This window comes from Malaya genurostris, chromosome 3, assembly GCF_030247185.1.
Source record: "Malaya genurostris strain Urasoe2022 chromosome 3, Malgen_1.1, whole genome shotgun sequence".
NCBI classification, from domain to species: Eukaryota; Metazoa; Arthropoda; class Insecta; order Diptera; family Culicidae; genus Malaya; species Malaya genurostris.
The window spans coordinates 11,157,993-11,166,410 of record NC_080572.1 but is presented as its reverse complement, the minus strand read 5'-3'; the positions used below and the strand labels follow the sequence as shown (position 1 = coordinate 11,166,410).

Genomic DNA, 8,418 nt, shown 5'->3' with positions numbered 1-8,418 from the left:
GCATTTGAGCATCATTCGAGTGCTGTCACGCGACGTGTGTACAAGTAAAAAGGCAATCGAACGGTACTGTCTCCTCGCTTGTTTCACCGTGTGGTTAACCCGTTTCGGACAGTGCTTTGCCTTGATGGTAAAAATAAAGCAGAATATTTTGTCAGATTCTTCCGATTTGTAGTGTGAATTCGGTGTTAAAGCTTACTGGAAATGGTAAGCAAGTTGTTTGTGCTCATTTTTGAATTGTTGTGGAAATTGGACATACTTTCTCTAGTGCCCAAAATACAGATCTTTGAACGCCTAGTTTTTGTGTGGTATGCTAGGAACAGTTTCTTGCTGATGAAGTAATTCCATTGAATTTCTACGATTGTGTGCGTAATTGAGGCCGTGGCATTTTATGTGTGTAAATACTTTCCGCTTCGTTGTGTGCGTGTTTTGTGAGCTGGACCGTGTGAAGCATTGGTAGTGAAAAGAAACAAAACAAAATAAGAAAAAAACATCAAGAAGAAGACTTAGTCAGATATTCAAGAAAGGGCAAGATGTACCTAACAAAATGAACAGTATATTTTGCTAGATGCTGATTCGATCGTATTGGTGCGACGGAAAAAAGACGGATCTGCACGAGAAGCTGCAGTAGATCTTCAATAACATACGGGAGTTGACTATCACACAACGACTGCAGCTGAACAGAACGGAACGAGCGATTTCATAAGTAAGCTTTGCCTCCAGGTATACGGGAGAAAAAGAGCAAAAATGAATGCCAGAGTAGCTGGATTATGGTCATCAAATTTTCATGAATGAATTTTTATTCGACCCATTTGCGTTCAGCTGTTGTAAACCATTATAAAATACCGCTAAATAGCATTCAGCAGTATGAATCCGTCGTAAGAGAAAATGAGATAGGATGAAGTTAAAACACTGTCAGCAAAGGAAGTGAAATTAAAATATTTATATTTTTGTTTACGTCTTATCTGCGCATTTGATAAGGCTAACAACAACAAGCCTGTGGCCGCTGTATGTTGTTGCTAACCATCAATCGGTTTATGTTTATCGCGGCACAGTTGAAAGGCTGTTGCGGAAAAGTTTATTATTTACTGCAATTCGGTGAGTGGCGTGTTTTATATACGGAAAAAAAATCAAAACAGCAAAAGCAAAGTGCATGGATGCGCTTTTCATTTTACTGGTGATATTCTGCTTCCTTTTGCCACAGTAAAACATTTCACACCGTTGTTGCTTGGAGCAGTAGACCATTGTTATCGGTAGCAACATGCCTATTTTGGTGTTCTTCCGTTCATTGTTTTACCGTACCAGAAGTTCGATTGTATGAAATCCAGGGTACGCTCACGAAAAGGAAAGAGTACTGGGAAAATGTGTTAATTTCAACGAAATAACAACGAAGAGCAGTAACTACCAGCTTATTCCGCATCGCTTTACTATCGATAGGTTGGCACTGAGCATTTTTTTTGCTGGTCACGAACGCTAAAAGATGACGTAAGATGTTTTTAGTTCACCATGGCGACGTAATCATTTTCATCGATTTGCGCCCATCTGAACAACGTTTTTTTTCTACGACAGGAAACGACTTCTCGCGTTTTTTTTTTGATAACGGCCAATAAGCCATCAATCAACATTCACTTTGAAGAGTAAGTTCGAATGACTCGGTACTCGCTGAGAGTAAGTCATAATAGTAAACGGCAGAGAAAAGTTTTCTCTTTCGTCTGGTGTTAAGTTTTATACTCTATTTTCCATAGCTCGCCTGCAATTTCTTTCGAAAGTGGAAGTTGACAGGTGACTTATTGGCCGTTATCAAAAAAAAAAAAAAAACGCGTGAATTTTTCTTGAATCATCTAAAGTTTAATCTAGTATTGTGGTGAACATTACGTCGAGGAATATTTTCCAGGCACTAGTACTTGGTTGTAGAAGAAATTTGTTGCCTCTGTGAATACAAAAATAAGAAAGATCGCCCACTCGCTAAAACTTCCCAACGAGCCTAATAGAGACGCAGTTTAACCGGAAAATCAATTGAAAGCAATCTTCTTTCGCCACGTTTGATTGCGATAGAGAAAAACAACATTCACAGACGCGCACAGCCAAATGACGTTGGCGGGCAGCTGTAGGACAATACGGGGATTGAGTCAATATTGCAAACCAGAAACCTTTCGCGTGGCCCCGACAGCAACGATGCGGTTGTGTCGCATGTGTTGAAGAATATTTGCAAAAGCAAATGATGTGCGAATTTCCGTTCATACACAGTTGCGAGTTGCGATCTCATCCGGTTGTATCAACCAGTTCCGGAATCGAACCAAACAACTGCAAAAAACTTTTTCGAATGCGACACAAAGATAAGCATCGGTCGAGCATGCTGTCGCACATTCCACGATCTAACAAAAACGTGTAGGTTTAAGACTGGCATGAGGATAATCGAAATGAGGATCATTCAACTGAGAATGTCTGCTATAAGTGGACGAAAACAGATGCTTTCTAAAACGCTATCTGATTTCAAATCCGAAAATATGTTGATTTGACGTCATTTTGTTATTTAACTTCTTATCTTTGTCTGATATCTTATCATACTTGAAATAAAAACAAAATTCCTAACAAACCTATAATTGGTTTGCGTACATGGAATCGAATTTATTGGATTTCCCATCCTATTAAACGAACTTTGTCGCTATTGTTGGTCCAGTGCAGTTACTGGAGCTGATTAAGCGGTTAGGTTTTGTGTTTCAAGAAAGTAATTCCACGAACCGAAACGTAACTTGGAAAAACCGTTGACGTAAAAACTTCATATCAATTCCCCGAAAGTTAATTAACTCTAAATCTTGAAAATTTCGAGAAATCGGTCTCTTGAAGCATTCATTTAGCAAAGTTATTGTACTCCAACACCATTTTCATTTTACTAAGCAGCATAACGCTTGGCTCGAAGTAATTATTGTTTAGTCATTCAGGGGTTTTGGTTTCTGGTTTTACTTTCGAAGTGTTGAAACCAGCAGTTTTCACCAAGAGAAACTATCACAAGCATTCTTTACTACAGAACACAACTAATGCGTTCATGTCGCACTTTATATAAAAATTAGAGTTATTTCGAAACTTGACTACAGAATATTCTTCTAAATTCATTATATTTTGCAGTCAAGATCTTTTACAGTTACCATGTTTAAATATATCGTTTAGACGAAAGGTTTCTTTAAATTATAAATGTGAAGATATTTTTCGTCGAGAAATTAAACTGTAGTGTGTGTTCTCGGAGTTTTATAAATACTTTTCAAAGCATATAATTTCAGTCTACAACTCTGAAGTGTGAGAAAATATAAAACATAACAGGTAGCTCGATGACCAACGTATTTAACCCATTATGTTCTAGCGTGTGATATATCATACGCAAAACTTCCTATATTTTAATGCATGTTTATTTTAGAAGTTTAATACCTAACAGCACTATTTGATAGTTTACACTTCTAATTTCTTTGTATATTAAAATTGTGTTCTAGTGTCAACGTTTTATTTGTATTATAACCTAACAAAGTTCACATAACCTTGCAAAGGGAAAGAAAACAGATCCTAACGGAAGTTGACGAACGGCTTATAGTTCGTAAAGTAAGACATAACCAGAAAATAGGTATACCGAAATTGACGACGCAAGTGTTTCAAGATATCAACCACCGACCTGTTTCAACTGAAACTCTTCGCGGCATTCTCCGAAAATCTAATCTGATAGGTTGTGTTCCCTGTAATAATCCATTCATATCAACAGTACATCAGAAGAAGCGGCTTGAGTTCGCCAAAACCCACGTAAACAAACCGCTGGAGTTTTGGAATCACGATATTTTGTTCACACTGATGAGACAAAAATAATTTGTTTTGGAGCTGATGGCAGGCAAATTGCTTGGAGAGAGCCGAATACAGACCTAAAATATAAAAATTTGAGACCAACAGTGAAACATGGTGGTGGCTGTGTTATGTTGTGGGGTTGTATGACAGCTTCAGGCACAGAAACACTGGAGTTTATCGACCGGAATATGGACAAAATGCTATATATGGATATCCTAAAACGTAACCTAAAACCAAATGCACAAAAATTAGGACTGTCATCAGGATATTGTTTCCAAGAGAATAAACCAAAACACACCGCTCATGTTCCTAAGCAATTAAAAATACCACCACAGTCACCAGACATGAATCCTATCGAAAACCTATGGGATGAAATCAAGCGGCGATTGAACGATATTAACATATCAAACAAAAACACGCTGAAACAGAAAATAAAGGAGATATAGGAAAGCATCCCAGCATCTTGCACAAAGAAACTAGTGGACTCAATGCCCCGTCGTTTGCAAGCCGTAATCAACACTAAGGGAGGCCACACTAAATACTAAATTTGATATCAATCGATCAATTTTGAGAGACAGAACTAAGGCTTTTTTGCTGCAATCGAACCACCAAATGGAAGAAGCTTGATATTTAAATAAAATGTATATTATTCCAATTCATGAAATATATAACCTTGAATTTACATATATTTTGTTACTGCAAACTTACTAATTGAACAGCAAAAAGTGAAAATGTGATATTTGTTCGTGTGTACGATCAATTTTGTGAGTCAATTTTGTGAGTAAGTTATGTTAAAAACAAAATTGCTAATAGAGCGAGAACTCAGTGCACGCAGCAGATTTTCGAACGAGTGCGAGGCGTATTCTAACTTACACTCACTCCTCCGCGCACGCTTATGAGTAACTCACAAAAAGGTACATTTTAAACACGTGTGGTGTTTTTTATGGGTACGATGAGTGAGAGGCAGCAGAAGTAAACACTTACTGCGAGTTTGCTCGCACTATTTCAGATTATGTTCGTACTCCAAGAGCGAGTGACAATCAATACGCACGGAGTGGGAGAACTCCTCCAGTGCGCTAGCAGTATGGTGCACAGGTCGATTTTAACTTAGTAAATCGAAATGTATGTGAGCGCAACGATAGCCGCACGAGTATGCTACAACTTGACCTCAGCTTATGCTATTAGTATGTAGCCTGATCCTTTTTAAAAGAATGTACAGTATTAATTAATTAAATTTGATTTGTAGAAGTAACAGGAGTGAAGGGTTTTGCGCAGCGTTTGAACCAGCCCTCTGCTGAGGAACCATATATCTGTGGCAAGCATCCTTCTGAAAAAATCAAAGCAATTAAGAAGAATGGTTATCAAAAACAATGTCATTAGCAACTTCATATTCATTCGGTACCTGTTACCATACTTCCCTGCAAATTATCGATCAGAATATCTTTAACGCGAGCAAGGGACTATTCGATATTTTGTTCACCATATTTTGAGCACTCTGATCGCTCGCAGAACGGCCGTTGGCTACAATAGCATTTTGTAGAACGCTCTTCTTGCCCCCGGGTTGGTTTGAACGCTTGTTTGTATTCGCTCTAACCAAGTGCTGCGGTCCTGTTACTTCTGTGTATGAAATTCAAGTTAATAGTGTTAATATTTTTGAAACTGTTACACAAATCATGTTTTGATATTGATTTTTATTATTGTCATTACTGCTTTTAATCAGCATGAACGAGCTTGATCAGATTACATATTAGCTACCGCGCATTGGACCAAAACCAAATACGCTATAAGAGTACGAGTGGGCGCCAAGTTGTGAGTAAGAGCGAGTGCGAATATCTATGAGAAACAACTTCAGTAAGAGTGTGCACACCGACTAGTAGACCAACGAAAGAGTGAGTGGTGGAATATACTCGATAGGAGTGCTCGGTGTTTCATCGCCACTCACAGATGAGCATTGCGATAGCCAAACAAAGGACGAAAATAAACACGGGGAGCACACTCACACGGGTTTCAGATGTACTGATGGCACATGAGTGAGAATTATCTGCACAATATAAGCGAGCTTAGCAACACTGGTTAAAAATGTTATATCGTCACTTCCCGATCAACAAGGGAGAACAAAATTGTATCTGGGGTTGTTTCGTTTTTTCTATCTAATTTAGTCATAATCTTGGCCTCGTTAATAGTTAAAATAACAAAAATTATAACTCAATTTAACCTAGGAGATAACAAAATTGTTACAAACCTTGAAATGTGAATATCAATATTATATCTAAATTTGTTACAAATTTAGTACGACTTTTCAGCTTTTATAACCCATTTTTTGAGGGGAAAAGTGCAATTCTAAAAATAGATTTTCCGAAGTAAGATGAAATTGCATACCTTTAGGCGATTTGATTTGTCATAAAAAATGTCATGAACAGTTATAGTTAAGCGGCTGGTTCCGAACCGGGAAGTTTTGAGTTTCCAACATACGCTACGATTGCATCGGGCATGAGAACCAACTGAGGCTGAAAGGATATATTGGCATCATATAATATTTAGTGTAAGTTTAAATTGCTACAAAAATAATCTATCGCTCTCTTCTCTACCTATCTTATAGAATCTGAGACAGTTAACTAATGAATAATAGTTTTTCAGTTTTTTCTTCATTGTACCAAGAGGGCCGACTTTCAAATAACATTCGAAACAGTTTGCTCGTTCAGTTGATGTAGTGAATAATTGTCTGTTCGTGTATGTGTGACGATTGGCGGGTATATTTGATTAAACTGTGCACTTATGTTTTTTTGGAGATGGCTGAATCGATTTTCGTAAATTTAGATTAGAATAAAAATTCGTTTGAAAGACAGTGAAAATCAGAAGAAGTGTATAGACAATGATTCGAGTAGTAAGTTTTTATGATTGATGATCAACCAATTGCCTATTAGTTACATTAGTTTGCGATGTCCGCAGCCAGAAGCCTCGCAAGTAATGTTCAAAAACCATCAAAACTGAACCTTTATTCCGGTTTGATTGTTCGATATGATATGTAAAAATGTTCATGAAATAATATAGATGACAAAGGGCAAAATGCGATATCTGCAATTTGTAGATCTTATTAATTGATGACCTAACCAACTCATTTCGATTTTACTGATATTGGATCCAAAAATTGTGAAAATGATTCGATATTACTTTAGTATGCTCCAGGCCATGATGATATCATCAGCACCACCAGTGAACAATTTTCAATGTAATATTAGCAAAAATTTTTATTTAGCACTACGTAAAAAATCTTCATATCAACATAGTGTAAAGTACAAAAAGAACTAAAGATAAATCGCTACGAATTTTTTTCTCTATTTCCAGTACATCCGGGGTCCGGTAAAACTAAAGTCGCTATTTTCAATCTGCAACTAAAAGACCTATAAATCGAAAAAGTATTGAGCTGAGTTTAGATTTTGTTTTTCGTTTATTGCAGCGTCACTTTTGAAGACGTTTAGAAATTCTCAACACTTATCACTCTGTGTTTTCGGAAACAAATATCGGTCATCGATAAAATTGAAGAATTCAATCATTCATTTGATTCCAAGCTTGTGAAAATCATATCTGAGGAAACATTGCAGAATTCAATCAACAGATTCACTTTTTTAAATATTTATTATTCGAGTTTTAAAGCTTTTCCCTTATCTTTCTTTATTCGTAAGAGAAAAAGCGTACAATTATCTTGAAAAATAATTATTTTCAATTTATAATTAATATTTGAATAAAAACTTTACACAATTTAAATAGGAATTACTTAGGAACGTTCTCAAATTAAAAATTTTGGCCGTCATTTCAAAATCAAATATCAACTTAATGTTAAAGAAGGTGACAAGCGATTATAAATACACTCTCCTACTCAATGCTTGATCGGATAAATAGGTATAAAGCAAGAAGACTAGTGTTTGATGGACAGAGAAGATGTTTGGATGTAAGGTATCGGTTGGGTGACGGCCAGGATGTAGACCATGTTCGATGTACGTTCTACTGTGTCTGACTGGCGTTTTAGAGTGACTAAAACAAGATTCAGAGTGGCGAAATGGCAGCGCGTATACACGGAATGCATAAGAACGCAGGTTCGAGTCCTGTCTCTGAGCGTATCTTTTTCCAAAAAATCATCTTTTCTGTTAGTATTTCATTCTATTGGCTTCTCCAATATATGTTTCCGCTCAGTCATTGCAAAACTGAAATTAATGTTTTCAAGAGTATCTACAGTTATGTGAAATTGGAAAAAAAATTTTTGTTACTGCACTTTATTGAAGCATAGCATTTTTCGGGTTGAAAGTCAAAAACCTGATCGATAAAAGTGTTTGAACTCTTTTTTTCTCAATTCTCCAGAATAGTTTTGCTATACTTTCAATAAAATCTGAATGTTTGCTTCTGATTTGGAATCATATTTATAACATAATGAGATATAAATATTAGGATCATATATAATTTTGATAGAATCCTGTTATGCTCTGTTGATCGGGTTAAAGCGGCGAAACAAAAAACGTAAACGTTTTTCTAAACTGGTTTGAAAATTATTTCAATCGATAGCCTTTATTAGTAGACGGCCAAACAAACCGATTCGGGCTA

General features: G+C 36.5%; 1 protein-coding gene across 4 annotated transcripts in view; it reads left to right on the top strand.

Annotated features, from left to right (window-relative positions):
- Window positions 1-8,418, top strand: part of LOC131439146 (putative uncharacterized protein DDB_G0277255) — a 70,025-nt gene continuing 61,607 nt past the window's right edge. For 2 of the 4 annotated variants that reach the window (XR_009231065.1, XM_058609820.1), the window contains exon 1: window positions 1-703. The gene's annotated coding sequence lies outside the window, so the exon portion shown is untranslated. Of the gene's footprint in view, window positions 721-8,418 lie in introns of all 4 variants that reach the window. The other 2 variants (XM_058609822.1, XM_058609821.1) reach the window with 2 other exon arrangements.